Raw genomic sequence first — 16,412 nt, forward strand, 5'->3', positions numbered from 1 at the left:
GCATCATTCTCCACAGTTTACAACTGAGGGGACTGAGGTGCAGAAAGCCCAAGGCGGATGGGCTGGGATTCCAGCCCAGTCCTGTCTGATGCCACTTCATTGCACTCACTGCTGTTTTATGTGCAGAGCAGGACGGAGACTGTTAAAAATGAAAAGACGGCCTCAAGGTGTTGAGAGAGGGGCAAGGAGAAAACAGGAAGAGTCTGTAGACCACAGGGGCCCTTAAACATTGACTGCCTTCGCAATAAAATAAACACTTGTTCATTAAGATATTGGCCACCGAAACCCAGGGGGAAAACCTACAGGAGAGCCGGTTCTACAGCTCTTAAGACCAGCTCATAACTGGTCTTAAAACCTAAGACCAGTTAATTCTTCGGGGTGGGGAAGAAGAGGGACTGGAAAGGCCTTGCTCCCGGGGCTGGCTCTCTTGGGTAGGTGACAATACCCCACATACAAGGGTATTAAGGTGTCCCCAGATGAAAAGATAGCCATTATTTTACTTTTTGCCTATAGTTTTTATTACCTACTAGATTAGTAATAATAGTAACAGTAGCTACCACTTAGATACAGTACAGGTGGGGGTGGAGGGGCTGAGCAAAGCGCTTTACACACAGTGCAGGATCTCAATTAATCCTCACAACAACTCTATGAAATAGATTTTATTACTCTTAATTTATAGATGAGGTAACTGCCCAGGGAGATTAGCTTTCCCGAGAGTTCCCAGCTTTTAAGTGGTAGATCTATGTAAAACCTAAGTCTGTTTGACTAAAGGCCCTGAATAACATTGAGCTGCGGGCCTTGTGCAACTTTGGTGCTAGTCTGAAGTGCGGAATTGTGAATCCTATTTATTCATGCAACGCTGCGCAAGTGTGTGTGTGTGTGTGTTACAAAAAAAAAAAAAAAAAAAAATCCAGGTGGGGATATCTGTCCTCTGGAGGTTTAGAAGCCTACGTGGGTGGAGAGCGGCCAAAATCTCTACTCATTCATTCACTCTTTCGCTGCTTCAAGAAGTATTTGTTGCGCCCTTGGGTATTCAAGGCAGGGCGCTAACCTAGCCCTAGGAGAGAGAATGACGAACACGAGAGACGTGGTGTTTGTTCCCCAGCCCTATTTTACTTTCTCGTGGGCGAGGCATTCAGATTCAGAGAAGCAGGAAATGTATCGACCCAGGTGGGGCACGGAGGAAGGGCGCCGAGCGGCTGGCTGGTCAGGGCAGGCTCCTCGGAGGCAGCGGCGGGGCCGGGGCCGCCACAAGGGAGGGTCTCCGGCAGAGCGGAACCGGGTTGGGAGCGAGCCTTGGGGCGGGGGCGGCCGGCGAGTTAGGGTTAGGGCGAGAGGATTCGCCTTCCCGGCGGCAGAGGGCGCCTGGCGCTGCGGTCCGGCGAGCCGGAGCCGCCCGCGCGGACGCCGAGAGAAGAGGCGAGGCGGGGAGCTCGAGCGGCGGCCACTGCCACGTCTTCCCGGCAGTGGCGGCGGCGGCGCGGGAGGAGGTGAGCGGCGGCGGCGCGGGCGGGCAGGTGGGCAGGGAGCGGCGCGGGCGGGCACTGGGCACCGGGGCGGGGGGGTGCCGGCGCCGGGACAGCGCGGTTCCCGCCACGCCGGCTCCTCCTCTGCGCCGGGCGGACAGCCGAGGCCCGGGCGCCGAGCGAGTCCCGAGCGCAACTCGTGCCGGCGGGGCGGGCCGGGGCCGAGGGGACGCGAGCCCGCCCGCCATTCGCGGCGCGGGACTCGGGATCCCCGCCGCTGCGGGGCTGGCGCCGCGGCCGCGGCCGGGAAAAGTTGGGGCGGACAGAGCCCGCACGGGCCGGGCGGGAAGTGCGGGTGCGCGGCTGACTCCCGGGGCGCGGAGGGACGCGGGCAGAGGGGGGCCTGGGCCGGAGGCGGGAGACGCGGGTCCTCTGCGGGCGAGGAGAAAGGGGTGCGCTCAGATTCTCAGGCTGGAGCGGGCAAGTGTCCGGCGGGGACCCCGCGAGTGAGGAGGGAGGGAGGCCCACGGGGGGCGGCCACTAAGGGGACCGGAGGCGAGTGGGTGGCGGGGTAGAGCGATGGGGAGTGGGCTTTGCCTCCTCGCGCCTCTGTTGGGGCAGACGCTGAAAGAGGGGTCGGGCTCAGAGTGGGGGACGCCTCTTGGCGTCTGAAGATCCGGTGGGGAGTTCCAGTAACTGGTGGAGGAGGGAGCGGAGCGGTGCTTCCTCTACGGCTTAGGTCAAATACCGTCCCTCCCGGTCTGCCAGATTCACCTCCCAGACTGCAGTGCTTTTGTCCTGGGGAAGTTGAGGAGGGACCCCTGAGTGGATGGGATATTTAGATGTTCCAAGGGGAGTAAGATTGGGCTGCATGAAGTCATAACTGTTGCCAGGAGAAATCGCAACTCTGACCCTCCCCCAGCCACCCACCCATCCCATTCCCTCTCCAGTACCGGCAACGTCTGGATTCCTTGGGCTGGGCTAGCAGCTCCCCAAAGCCCTGCAGCGCATCTGCTCACAGGGTCCTGGGTATCCTGAAGGGGCATAAGACATGGCCTTTTATTCTCTGGGACTGAGGTTGGCTATTTCAGAAACAAGTGGTTCTGGAGATGCTGGATGCTTTATTAGAACAATCTGTGTGGTGCCCCTTGACAAAGGAGATGACTCATGTTAGCTTTTTTTTTTTTTTTTTTTTCTTCCCCCTCCAAATAAACTTCGTATTCAAGACACAAGTATGCCAGGTCATTTGCAACAGTGATAGAGCTGGAGATCTACATTGTAGGCCTTGAGCCCTTGTGCTAGTCCTAGATATATTAGCAAGGATTATGGCCTTGGATGAATCAAGTCCTCTCTCTGGAGCTCAGTTTCCTTATCTGCAAAATAGGGTATAAATAAAGAGCTAGACAGTCTGATGGCGCAGGAGAAGGTGACTGAGGGAGACTGACATCTTTTTCCTTGTAAGTCGAGATCGGCCACACAAAATCAAACTCAGCCTATTACAAAGAAATTAGGGTGGACTTAACACAGCTAAGAAGCAAGAAAGGCTGCATAAAGTAAAACAAAACCAAAAACTAATAATAATTGGTATTAGATTTACAGTATGGATATTGTTCTCATGCAGGCAGTTAGTGTACATGGCTGTCCAGCTGTCATTACCATAAAGCTGTTAACTGTGCTTAAAAAATTTACGTATGTTTCATCTGTGGACCTGAATTTTATTCTTTTGTTTGAACCTTCAAGCCTGGAGTAGATGCTCAGTTGGATGGGTCTTGGCTCAGCCTTTCTCGAAGAACCTCCCCAGGATCTCTCATTGCCATAGTAGCATAGATTTCCTTCTGTCTGACTGATGCTGCCATCCTTGTACCAACACACTTCTGTCATCTTTTCCGTTCTAGCTTGAGAAGTGGGGAGCTGATCCCTGTTGCATCTGGCATTTCTGAACTTCCCAGGTTTCTTTGCAAGTGAGTGAAATTAAGTGAGGCAAACAGTGCATTAGATGCAGCACATTAAAAATAGCTCAAGGTAATAATGTATCTGCCCCACCCCTATTCCCTAGACCTCCTGGGCGACCTCTCACTAGAACGTCTGTGTCACTTGCTGGCCATCTCGTTTTGGATGCTGAGGGTCATCACACAGCTGAAATGACATGGTTGGGTCAAACAGCACATTCATGATCAAGCCATGATGCTGGAGGGAGAGGAGGATTTTTTTTGTATTTTATCATAACTGAATGCTCCTGTCCTTCTGTTCTCTTCCATTAGTAGCTGTCAAAATCCATATTGGGTTTGACCGCATCATTTTCAGTAATCCTTTTCTGTCAGTTTCTTGGCAGCTGCAATTAGTGGTTATCTCTAAGTTTGAGGTAGTGGTAAAATTATATCCTCTCTAGCAGGTAATTAAGTTGAATCTTTAAAATATCTGCAGTTTATATGTGTGTGTGTGTGTATAAATTTTATTTTAGCTGAGGGCTATTAAATGAATAAAAATCATGTTGCTAATAATAGTTGTCATTTGAACCCCTACCATTTATCAGGCACTGTGAGGTGAGGAAGCAAAGCTTAGACAGGGTACAACTCTAAGTGCTACCACTGGCTTTCACAAGTTACTGATGATCTTTGAAACCAAATAGTGTTTTACAATAGTGGAAAAGTAATTCTTAACTATCCTACAGGGCTGTGATATTGAATGAGATCTCGTATATGAAAAGCAATGTGTAAACTTGTAAAGTGCCCTCCAACCTAGGACAGTGTTTTACCCTAAGCACCTGGGTGTCCCCAGGTGCTTAGGGTAAATAAAGCTTATGAGTCCATGAGTCTTGATGTCTGATGGGCCTGGTGTACATGCTGAGCCCATCGCTTGATCCCTCTGAGCCCGATTTCCCCGTATGTAAAATCAGGATGATAGTATCTGCCTTGCATTAAATGAGATGCACTTGTGAGTTGCAGTGGGTGCTCAGTGACGGTTGGCATCCAGCCATTTCTCTCCCCTCGCCCATGGGCACTTGGGATAATGGGATTAAGTCTTCCAGTAGGAATTGTCCTCAAGGGAGAAAGGCTTTTAAAGTACATTTTTGTACTTACAAATAATTGTTTTAGCTTTTGGCTGCCCACTCCATCCTCAACACACGCAGTGAATATTCTAGGACCTACCATCATCTAAAAGGAGGGAATTGCTGGGACTGGCACAGCATTGTGAATCAACTATACTTCAATAAAAATTAAAAAAAAAAAAAAAAAAAAGGAAAGGAGGGACTTGAACCAAACCAGAAGCCAGAAGGGACACGTCTTTGGTAGGAGGCTGAAGATGGATGTAGCTAGTTTCCCTTTGCCCATTTTGTGCCCTTCTCTCCTCTTTTATTCGTTTTGTGGGACAGGGAAAAGATACTGAGTTTGGGGACTTCGAGCTGGTAGGAGGCATTGTTAGAGCTGTAGTATAAGATGGGAGGGCAGTGCAGATATGGGCCGGGAAGGAGATGGAAGAGTTGACTTTGCCAGTAAAATCTGGACAGTTTGGTGTGGGGGAAGTCTCTGTTAGATGTAGGATTTGGCTAAATATGGGGCCAATTTCTATCAAGTGCTATAGGCTGTCTTGTGGGGCTTGGAAGTTTTTATGCTCCAGGCAGATTTTGACTGGTTGTGGTGGCATCATAAATGAGTTGCCATAGTAAGTTGTATGTGGAAAAGGAAATTAATTTCCAGGAGGGTGTTTGTTGTGACTGATGCCAGAATTTCTCTGAGAATTTTATTAAGATTCAGTCAGTCTATAAAAGTACTTCTTAGTTCTCTGAAGGTATTAATTAAGAAATAGTTTTTTTAAAAAAAACCAGAAGGGTCTCCTTTGTGAGCTTTTGAAATGTAATCTTCCTAAATCTTTAGAAAAAATGAAGTCTTAAAAAAAAAAAGAAAATCACAGAGCTGTCTATTTTAAAAGCAGTTCCTCCAAAGTAATGTTTTCCTTCTCTTCCCATCCCTTCCCTCCTCTCACATTATTTTGATAATGAGTTAATTTTGGTGTCCTCCACATCTTGGTAGCCTAATGTTTATGACCCTTCATTTTTAGATCTCGGATGTGCCTTCTTTTCTCCTGCGTTGACTCGTATTCATTCGTTATGAGGAGGTAGCACAGCGAGGTGGTGAAGGGCAGAGGGTCTGGAGCCAGGTTGGGGACAGGGAGAGTCGTGGCCATTCTTGGAGAGCCGGGCTCTCCTCAGCTTGGATTAACCCCCATAGAAGCTCTGGAGGGTCATCCTTTTATTCCCGTTGCACAGATGAGGAAACCGCAACCTGTGCATCTTCATAGTTGGGGGCGGGGTGGCATGTGTCACAGTCCGAGCGGCAGCTGTGATCTCTGTGATGGCACAGCCTGGGCAGGCAGAGGTCACGCCCACCCTGCCAGGGTTGGACTCCGTCCGGAGACAGGGGCTTGATGAAGGGCTGTGGTTTAGAAGGGTGGCTCCGCAGGCTGTGTGGAGTATGAAATACGCTGACGAGAAGCAAGGCCATCAGGGTGATGGACGTGAGAGAGGATGAGGGCTTGAACTCAAGACGTTAAGATGGTGTCAGGGGTGATGGAGCAGAGGAAACGGGTCAGCATGAATGATGCTCAGTCCTCTGGATTGGGGTTGAGAGAGGGGGGGAGTCAAATCCTCTTTTCTCTCCTCACCCCCTCCCTGTTGCCCTTCTCATCCTCACAGGCCGGGTAGTGGAGATACTGTGTGTAGACTGCAAGCATCTCTGTAGAAACTAAAATTGCCTCCTTTGGTCTCTCATGGCAGCCAGAGAAAAGTGCCTGAGGAAAACCCCAAAGCGCCTTCCCCTGTCTTTGCCCACCCACCCTGGCCTTAGTTTCTGCCTTTCCTGGAGCATCTCAGGATGGAAGTCAGGTTCTCAGACCCCATTTAGAGAAGTGCTGGTTTGAACATTCAAACTTAGAGTGAAACTGTTGAAGGGGAAAAGCCCCCAAAGGAGGAAGTCTCCCTGGGGTGTAGTCGGCACCCCACAGTTCCCTGGTGGACCCAGTGGACCTCAGTGGCTGTGGTCCTCAGTTCTGGCTGTTCCCCAAGGGCTGATCTGCCTCTAGGCTGGGGTGACTTGTGGTCACCAGGCATGCAGGGGCTGGTCGGAAACGGGGAGTGGAGGTGGGCGAGTTCTCAGGGGTGGCCAGCCCTGCAAGGAGGGGAGAACACCCTCCCCTGAAGGGTGCAGCCTCGGTGGGGAGCCGAGCCATACTCAGGAGAACCGGAGTCAGAGCGAGGGGACGTGGTTGGTCCTGGTTGCCAGTGTCCGCATGTCCCCATCATAGGATGCACCACTGCCGCATCAGAAATATGCTGGTCCCATGCCCTCTCCCCTAGTCAGTGCCAGAGCCTGTAAGAAACTTGCCCAGGCTTCCGTTTTCCAGGTTGCATAATACCCGTGCCCTTCAGATAGTTTGTTCTTGCTGGGCTCTGGCCAGTTGGTCGGGTTCTGGCTTTGCTTGGGCTGCGTCCTCATTGAGAGGAGGCTGAGAGTTACTTTATGGGTCTGCCTGCTTCCTGGTGTCCGCAGTCACGGCCATCTCTGCGGTGAGTCACCGCACAAGGACTCCGCTCCCCTACTGTTTGATGGTCACCCCTTTCCCTCCGAGATGTGACTTCTTTTCCTTGTCCTGTGGGTAGCCCCCAGCCGTGGACTGTTGAAGTGCCCGGTGAGCGTGGCGCACTAACAGGGTACCTATTTGATGGGAGGAGAGCATTTTGTGTGGGGATGTCAACTGTCGGACTACCTCCTGAACATCATGTCCTAAGCAAAGCCCCTCTGTTTTCCTTTTTGCTCCATGTTTAGTGCGTGTGTGTGTTTGGGCTGCGTGTTTGTTTTAATTATTACTAGGAAGCCAGAAAAGGTATATATCAAATGTTTGAATCTACAGAAGTGTTACTATGGACAAGCAGAAAAAGTAACTGTATGTTAATCCAGGGTACCACTGATTTCTCTCTCCTTATTCCACCTTGTTGCTGTGTTTTGTTGGCAGAACCCTCTGATTTGTATACTGGTTCAGTTTGGATTTTAGTGTTGAATGTGAAAAGAGGCTGGCCTGGTTGTTTGCTGAAGTGGAGGGACTCGAACGGATGGGCTTCAGGCTGCCAGCCTTGGCTGTCCCTGCAGCCCCAGGAGCCTGGCACGCAGAGCCTTTGTCGGGAAGGTGGAGTTTGGCCAGGCTTTTTCTTTGGCTTCGCCTGGGAGCAGCTCTGCTGGTGACTGCAGGTGGCCTCCTCTCTGCTGCGGGAAAGGGAATTCTCTCTTCATCAGGTTTTTACTTTCTTCTCATCCTATGGAGATGAGAGGGAGGAGAGTCTCAGAAAAGTGCGTCCTGGAGCCAGGCGGGTTCAGGGCAGGACAGGTTTGCAGCTTCCACAGAGCTTACCCCAAAGTTTTCCTTGCATCCCGCATTTCCCTTCTTCCCTGTTGATCCCCATCCAGTCTTGTCATCTGTGGCTTAGAGACTGCACTTGAACTTTATCAATCACTCTTGGGAAGACCTTGGAGTGTGGCACCAAAAACTTGTTCAAATTGCTGTGTCAGTTTCACACCAGAACACGAACCCTGTTTCGGTGGTGGTGGTGCTATTTTTAAATCAGTTTGATGGCTTTTTTCTAAATGATGTAGGTGATACATGAATATATTATGCTCTTGCACCGCACCCTCCCATCCAAATAGTGGAGAAGTGAGCAGCAGAAGATGTGGAGTCCTCCTTCCTCTGGCACCCTTCCCCCATGTGCCGCCTCCCTGCTGGGCCCTCAGCACTAACCAATTGTAATTTCCATCAGCCTATACAGACGCAAATACATAGTTTTGTTTCTTTTGTAAGCATAAATCTGATTGCATCATATATATTGTTTCATTTTGTCTTTTCACATAATGGATCTTGTAGATCTTTTCTTGCATGTAGTTCTTCTCTCTTTTAATTTGTCTACAAAATATTTTATAGTATAGATATATCATAATTTATGAGTCAGTCCCCCATTGGTAGACATGTAAAGTGACTCACTAGTTTTGCTATTATATCTTCATACATACATGCTGTTATGCACACATGCATGTGTTTCTCTAGGAGTGGAATCAGTATGCCACAGGTTCTACTCATTTAAACTGTTACAGCAAATCCCCACACTGTGCTCGCGAGGGCTGTACTGGTTTAAACTACCAATAGTGTATGAGGCTGCCCATTTTCCCACAGGCTGCCATTCTGCTAAGTGATAGAAATGGACAGTTGTTTAGTAGGCATTTCATCCATCACTGGTATGGCTATGAGACTCATTTGGCTTCCGGATCTTAATTGGGGGGGGGGGGGTGTCTATCATAACCATGGAGGATGAGGGAGCTGAGCCCCCGAGGACCAAGGCTCTGCTCAGGGTGTCCTGCCGCCAGGGGTGGCAACGTGGCCCTGGAAGCCAGCGCTCCTGGTTTCACGTGCTCTCTGCTTTTCCCAGAGGCTGGGCACTGTAATGGAGCACTGTAATTTTGGTGTAACCTGCCAGAGTCTTTCTGCGAGCCTCTCCCTGAGGAAGGAAGTGCTTATGAGCAGCACGTTGATACCAGTTCTGTTCTACACAGCCAAGGCAGGGATTCCAGGCTGGTGAGCTGAACTGGGGGAACATATAAGGGATCACGTGATGGAAAATCAGACGCTCTTGCTTCTGAAATAGCCTCCATGCATGTAGTGAAGCGCGATTCTGCGTGTGGCGGGGCTTTCCTTCCAGCAGTGTGGTGATCCGTGCCCCACTTCCCTGGTTTGTTATGGGAATATTGTGATGGTTTGTCTCTGAGCAGGGTTCCTTAGGAGATGTTCCAGGGGCCCGATCTGGTGGAGGACACATCTGGAGGCCCTCACCTGGGCCGTCCCTGCAGGCTGAGCAGCCCAGTGGGTTTTGGGAGGCTCTGACTTACTGAATGACAGTGTCCTTTACCTGCAGTTCAAAGAGGGCCAGGGAGAAGGAGTGATGGAGGGGCAGCCCGGGGTGGTGAAGAGACTCTAGGATCATTTCCAGCTCCCACTCCGTCGTTTATGGCTGTGTGACTTAAACACGGTTATCCTTTCTCCCTGGGCCTCGGTTTCGCCACCTGTAAACCAGGAATAATATCAGTACCCACCTCACAGGGTTGTTCTGGGGATTCAGAGAGTAATGTTGCAAAGCTCTGAGCGTATTACCTAGTAAGTACTCAGCAGTTGTAAGCAACTACTACTCTTATTTGTGTTCTCCTGCCCTTAATAAGTGTTTTTAAATGCATGAGTGAGCGTTACATTTGCTAAATGTAAAAATGCGCATCCTCTAGCAACGAATGTCAAGGAGGGCAGAGGCAGACCCGGATCAGCTGGGGTTGTGGGAGGGTAGCCAGCGAAGGTGGCAGGTTGGGCAGGAGAGCACATTTGATGTCCTCTTCCGACACCAGTCCTGCTGTGAGACACCGAAGCCCCAGAGCAGAGGCCTTCCCTTTTCTTAAGTAGATTGGGTGCTGGGGATCCTTCGTGCAGCCCTCTTCCTTTTGTTTTTGAGGAGGCCGAGCCAGGCCCTGAGAGGTGAGGTGCAGCTACGGGCCTGGTTGTTCAGAGCAGAGGTGGGACCAGGTCTCCAAGCCCTGGGGGGCTGAGGCTCTTTACCCTGCTCTCCACGCAGGGTAAATGGGCCACGTGCTGCCCGTTTCAAGATGCAGGAAAAGAGAAGCACACAGTGTTGGGCGCTTTGCAGAGCCTGCTGTCTGCCGCTACTGAGTTTGCTGTGAGCTGAGGTCGCTCAAGTGCAGGGAAGGTAACAGAAGTGTAACCCACAGCGGGGCAGGGCTGGGGCTCACGCCTGGGTCTGCCTGGCTCACACTTTACCTTCTGCCTAGTCACAGCCCTAACAGTGCTGGCCCTGGGATGCCGTCTGTGCTTGTTCCACATCCCCGACCATGCGCGTGTGCATGTGCATGTACGATGGCAGGTTCGGTTGAAGTCCCTGATTTGTTTGCTGATGCTTTACCCAAAGTGGAGAGATCTGCAGGTTGAGTGTGGGGAGGACTGTACTCAGGGCTCCAGAGCAGCCCAGGCCGCCCAGGTCCAGGTGGGCAAGAGGAAACCTCACTCCTGGGAGTGGAGCTTGGTGGAGGAGGAGCCTGGTGTCTGCGGGCCTGGGAGGACCAGAGCTGGCTGGCGAGGACACAGGCGGGGCCTGGGCAGACTGCAGGGCTTCCAGAGCGCCAGGTGCAGAGGCCCGTGATGTGAGTCCAGTAGTGTGTGTGGAAGTGAACTACGGAAGCAAGATCAGGCGGCCTGTGGTGTGAGAGAGGTTTGAGAGTAGCGCGTGGTGCGGGCCAGAGGTGCTGCCCTAAGAGTGCATCAGTGGCACGGAGACGTCACCTTGGCTCCCGGGGTCTGAGAGGGCCTCGCAGAAGCGGCGCAGATTAAAACAAGCCTTGGCTTGCTCCTCGGAGAGCAGGTCGACCTGGCTTGTGATCCACCCTCAGTTTGCAGATGCGGACACTGAGACCCGGTGAGCTCCCTGGTTCGGGGTCCCGGCCCTGCCGAGGAGAGGCGAGCCTGGAGCCAGCCCTGCCTGCCCTGCGCTCCACAGGTGTGCTCACGGAGTGCCGCCTACAGCAGCTGTCTGCTCGGCACCTGGAGTTGCTCAGGGTTACTTCGCAAACGAGCAGGCTGGGTCCCAGGTCACTTCCGGTCCTGCCTCTGCTGTCTCTGGGCAGAGCTGGGACGTTAGCCCCTCAGTTTTGCCCTCTTGGAGGGTGGGTATAGCACCCCTGTCTCCCTTCTAGGCTTGTCTCTGTCCGCTCAAGAGCTGTTCAGCAAATACATTTTTTTATTCAGCTGGATGCTATTCTATGTGTCGGGCATTTTGCACCAAGCAAAGGATGTCAAAATCTTGTTCTCCTGGGGCTTATTTTCTCCTGAGGGGCAGCAGACAGTAGCTGGTTACCGTTCATGGTACGTGTCCTAGTTTCCTAGGGCGCCGTGACAGAGGACCGCAAACCGGAGGGCTCAAACCTCAGGACCTTACTCCCTTGCGCCCTGGGGCTCTGAGGGAGGCCCCGTCGCCTGCTTGTGCCCCAGCCTCTGGTGGTGCCGGCGTGCTTGGTGCCCGGATCTTGTGGCTGCACGTCTCTGCTGTCTTGCCTCCCTCACCACACGGCCTCTTTCCCGTGTCTGTGGCCCCTCTTTTCTTAGGAGGGCCCACCCCCCTCCAGTGTGTCCTCATCCTAACTGCGTACTTCTGGGAAGACCCTCTCTCCAAATGAGGTCACCTTCTGAGGTTCCAGGTGGACGTGGATTTGAGGGGACGCTGTCCGACCCAGAATGGCATGCGAGGTCGTAATGGCTGCTGAAAAGCCCGGGCAGTGCCTGGGGCAGGGGGTCGGTGAGGTGCTGAAAGGGGGTCCAGGCAGGCCTTGCTGAGCAGGTGGCGTTTGAGCTTCCACGTGGAGAAGGGGCGAGGGGAGGGGGAGCTGAGGTATGGAGGGGATGCGGTCCAGGCCGAGGGAACAGCAAGCACGGAGGCCTTGAGGTGGGCATGTGCGCCTGCCAGGCTGGTGTGGGGACAGTGGCGTGGAAGTCGTGTGTGTGTTTGTGTGTGTGAGTGTGTGCATGCACGTGCACGCGCGTGTGTGTTCGTGAGGCTTTGGCCTTTTGCCCCCGCGAGATGGGAGCCACTGTTGAGCCTGCGAGCACGCCGACAGCAGCGTTGGCGTGTGACGGCCATTGCGGCGCCTCGTCCGTGCGCCGAGGTGTTTTGCGGCGATGGTTACTCGGCAGTTTCTTTCTGAAACATCAGTGCTCTGTTGACCCTTGATCCACCGCCCTTTCCTGTCTGTTCTCTCTCCTTCTGGATGCCTTTCCGCCCACCCGCTCCCCCACACTGAAACCACAAGCGTGAAGAAGAGAAAGTAGACAAGGCTGGGGGTGGCCGGGGCTGTTGGGAAGCCCGACACGCGGCAGCCCTGGTGGGAGGTGCGCCTTCCCGCCAGCCCCGGGCCGTCTGGCGAACGCTGTGCCCACGGTGAAGGTGTTCCTCGCCCCGGCAGACTTAGAAACTGCTGAGGTCGGTGCGAGCTCCGTGCGCTCGGCTCCCCGCATCCTTCTGCGGATCAAGTCACTATGCCGTGAAAAAAGTTGAGTCAGCCGCCTCGGGCAGCGGCCTCGCTTGGCCTGGAAAATGCAGGGCAGGGAGGCACTTGCAGAAGCACCTGTGGAGAGGCCAGGAACCTGTCGGGCCCTCTCTGCCGCCCACTTTGTCACTGGCCTGCAGAGTTTTACATTCGCATTCACGTTTGCTATAAAAACACTCAGGCCCGCGATCCGAGTGCCGTCATTACAGAGAAGGAGGCACTCCGGGCGTGGCTGGCCCCATGGGCCGGGGCCCGTGCCAGTTTGGTTTGCGTGGTCCTGGGGGTGGGGGGGAATCATAGCTTTGGATTCCCTGGCATCAGAGCTGAAGGGAATCTCCTTATCTGGCTCACATTTAATTTCCTCCCTAGACCTCCAAAGGAAAGGGCCTGGCATGTTTGTGATTGGGGCTCCGGAGAAGCGGGCCACGGGTGGCCTTGATTTCAGGCGCTCTTCCCGGCCTCCGCCTGCGAGGGTGGTGCCAGGAGCAGCCCGTCCAGGGAGGTGATCCGGGAGGCCCCCGGCGCCGCCGCCCCTGCGGGGAGCACCGCTTTAGAAGATAATTACGTGTAAGCGGAGATGGAAAGAGAATTCCCCAGCGCTGGGAGCAGCTGCTCCTCTGTAGGATTTCAGGAGCAGCCTTTGGGCACCAGTCACACTCGCTAACCCCTGCCTCCCAGCAAAACACACACCCACGCAAAATGAAAGCGAGGCCGACTGTGCCTGGCTAGAGAAGGAGCGTTAGAGTGTGTTTTGTGGGACTGTAGTTCCTCTCCAGTCTTTTCTGAGGGTGCTACCCCAGCACAGCAGAAGAGCTTCCTTGTTTGCCAGACGCTACAGGAAGCTTTGAGTCAGGTAGCGTCCCCAGGAGTCCGTGGAGTCTGGCCTCGTTTCTGCATTACAGGCAGAGAGGCCATGCCCAAGAGTGGGAGCCAGGCAGGGCCCCAAGGGTTCTCGTAGAAGAGGCTACTTGTCCTGTGTCCAGGTGGCCTTTGTCTCTGTGCTGATGGGTCTCAAACACTTGGTAAAGAAGTGCTTGTACGTAAGTACTGGATATGGGCCCTGATTTTTGTTTGTTTGGTTTTTGTTTTCGTTTTTTAAACTGGGCATCTGAGAGTTAGCTCGGGACCCTGAGAGCTCAGTCTTCTGGCCCCGGAGCAAGACTGGTCTCATCCCTGCAGCCTTGGGGCATCTTTAACCTGGGGGTTGGATGAAATGGTTGTCATGCGTGTCTCCTTCCTTGTGCTCCTCGCAGCCCTTTGCACAGGTACTGGGGTGATTGGCCTGCACCTACGGTGGGAGCTCCCTGAGGGCAGTGGGAGCCTGGCACATGCAGAGCTTCCAGGAGCTTCCCTGCGGCCCTTGTCCTGCTTGGCGAGACCCCCAGGGTCTTGCTTTCTGGGTGAGCGTTGAGGCGGAAGGAGGAACAGGTGGGGGGGGGGTTGATGTGAACCCCCCTCCTGGCTCCGGGGGCAGGCGTCCCCAGCTGTTCAGTGTGAGCTCCTTGTTCCTGTCTCAAGTTTCATGCAACTTTTGATCCTTGCCCTAAACAAAGTGCCTTTATTTCTGGATGTTGTCATGAGAGTTGTTTTTGCAATTATCGGTAAGGCAGAAAAGAATGGATCATGACGACAAAGTTGTCTACATATTCCAAATTTAAGAAATGTCTATGCATTAGAAAAATACTACAAAGAATTTAATTTCAGTGGTTGTCTCTGGATTTTGGTATTACAGGAGGTTTTTTATCTTTCTGTTTTTCGGCATTTTCCATGTTGAGCATGTATTGTCTAGATAATAAAAGCTATAAAAATTACTATAAATAATAAGTAGCTATTTATTAGGATCTAGTATGTGCTATACACTGTAAGAACTTGCCATTGCACTCTTATGTGATCCTCACTATGAACCTGTAAGGTTCTCTTTTTAAAAGAAACACAAATGCTAACATTTTATTTTATTGTGGTGAAATCTACAAAACTTACCTTTTTAACCATTTTTAAGCTCTGCGGCATGAAGTACATTCACCGTGAGATCCTTTCTTTAAACTCCTTATTTTATAAATGAGGAAGCTGAGATTTGGAGAAACACGGCTGCTTAAGGTCACAGAGAGTCAGGAGTTCCAGAGGCAGGATGTGGGTGCAGGGTGATGATACTTGGGCGTCCGGGATCTCTGGTTTGTGGCTGTTGGAGTCTGTGATTACTTACCCTGCCCCGTGATCACCGCTTGATCGCCGAAAGCCAGGGTGTGTCTCGTGTGTGTGTCTCCTTTGACAGCTCTAGGGTTGGGTTTTGTGATTTTACAGGGAGGAGGATGGTGAGCCTGGCTCGGGGCACGAGTGGCTGACATAAGTGACACCAGGGCTGATGATTTCTGTGCTCCCGTTTGTCTTTGTTCAACGCGTGGAAGCGTGTGTGTACATGGGGTGGCGAGGCCTGTGTGTTACAGTTCTGTCTCCAGAAGGTGCTCAGCCGTAGGGGACAGTGGAAAGAGCAGTGGCCTAGAGCTTAGACACCTGGCTTCCTCAGGTCTGGGCGCACGGTGCGGGGTGATTTTAGAGAAAGGGCATTGCACTCGGAGTTAGAAGTTCTGTGCTGTAGTCCTGATTTTACCACGTGGTTGACATGCTTTGGCCTCACTTTCCATATTTCTAAGTGGGTGATAAAAATGCTTGTTCTGCTTGCCTCCCGTGATTGCAGAGGATTAAATGTCATGATGGGGGAAAAGCGCTAAGTAAACTAAAGGCCTACCAAGGAAATGTCTAGGATGGGAATTTTGAGTGCTCAGTGGTGGGGAGGAGGAGTGTCTGTGGCTGACCCCGGAGACTTGAGAAGGGAGGATTTGCATGTGAAGAGTGGCAGGTTTGCTTTGGCTTGTTTTCTTCCGTTGGGGCCATCAGCTTGCTTCCTCCACCATTGCATAGTTGGTGATATATAGGGTCCCATTGCCTGCCTAGTACTGTTTGTTGGAATGCTCTGGAATTTTACTGGCATGTGACTCTGCCAAGGTCCTTGGTCCACACCCCCCCAACCTCCCCAAGACTCACATTCTCCTAGTGAAATGAATTGTAATGGAGGAGGTCATTTTGTAGCCACATGGTGGTTGAAACTCTGCAGCAACTTTTCCTGGTTTTGCCTGTCTTCCTCGTCTTTACAGGAAGTACCGGTCTGTCTGTTTCTATCCCCTAATCTTGAGGAGCCAAACACAGGAGTGGGTGGGGCCTGGAGGATTGTTGCTGGTGAGGGAAGGCTCTCACCATCTTATGGTGGATGCAGTGCTTGCTTCTTGCTGCACCAAGACACCGTGCTATGCAAGACACTGTGGAATATCACAATAAAGAAGACAGAGTCTCAGCTCTCAAGGAGCCCACTGTGTCCTGGAGAAGACACAGGTACTCCAGAAACAACTAGGAGGGTGAGGGGTATAGGTAGCCTGAAAAGCAACTGTCAAGAGAGGTGGTAGCCCTTTGTCTAAATGAATGAAAATGCATCATAGGGGCTGGTCAGAGGAGTGAATTGTCAGCATGACTGTGGGACTCTTTGCTTTTTAACAACCATTTGAATCAGCTGTTTTAAAGCTAGGGCTTCTGTCTGGCTACCCCCAAGATGATTTTTTGAGCCATCACTGTTTCAGTGCACATTTCAAATGACAGGAAAGCCGAGGGTTCTGTGTAGGGCCCTGCGGAAGTCAGTGGTCCCATCTCACCACCTGCTTGGTTTTGGCTTTGGGAATGGTACTAGAAGACTAAGTAGGTCACGGAGATCTATTTTGAACTGAGTGTGGCTGGGCTGCCTGGACATTTAATTTCCGGATCAAAT

General features: G+C 52.2%; 1 long non-coding RNA gene across 1 annotated transcript in view; it reads left to right on the forward strand.

Annotated features, from left to right (window-relative positions):
* Window positions 1–1,347: 1,347 nt before the first annotated feature.
* LOC132369730 (uncharacterized) overlaps window positions 1,348–16,412 on the forward strand; it is a 76,978-nt gene continuing 61,913 nt past the window's right edge. The window contains exon 1 of the long non-coding RNA XR_009504470.1: window positions 1,348–1,490. This is a non-coding gene — a long non-coding RNA (uncharacterized LOC132369730). The remainder of the gene's footprint in view (window positions 1,491–16,412) is intronic.

The sequence above is a fragment of the Balaenoptera ricei genome, chromosome 8 (genome assembly GCF_028023285.1).
Source record: "Balaenoptera ricei isolate mBalRic1 chromosome 8, mBalRic1.hap2, whole genome shotgun sequence".
NCBI lineage: Eukaryota > Metazoa > Chordata > Mammalia > Artiodactyla > Balaenopteridae > Balaenoptera > Balaenoptera ricei.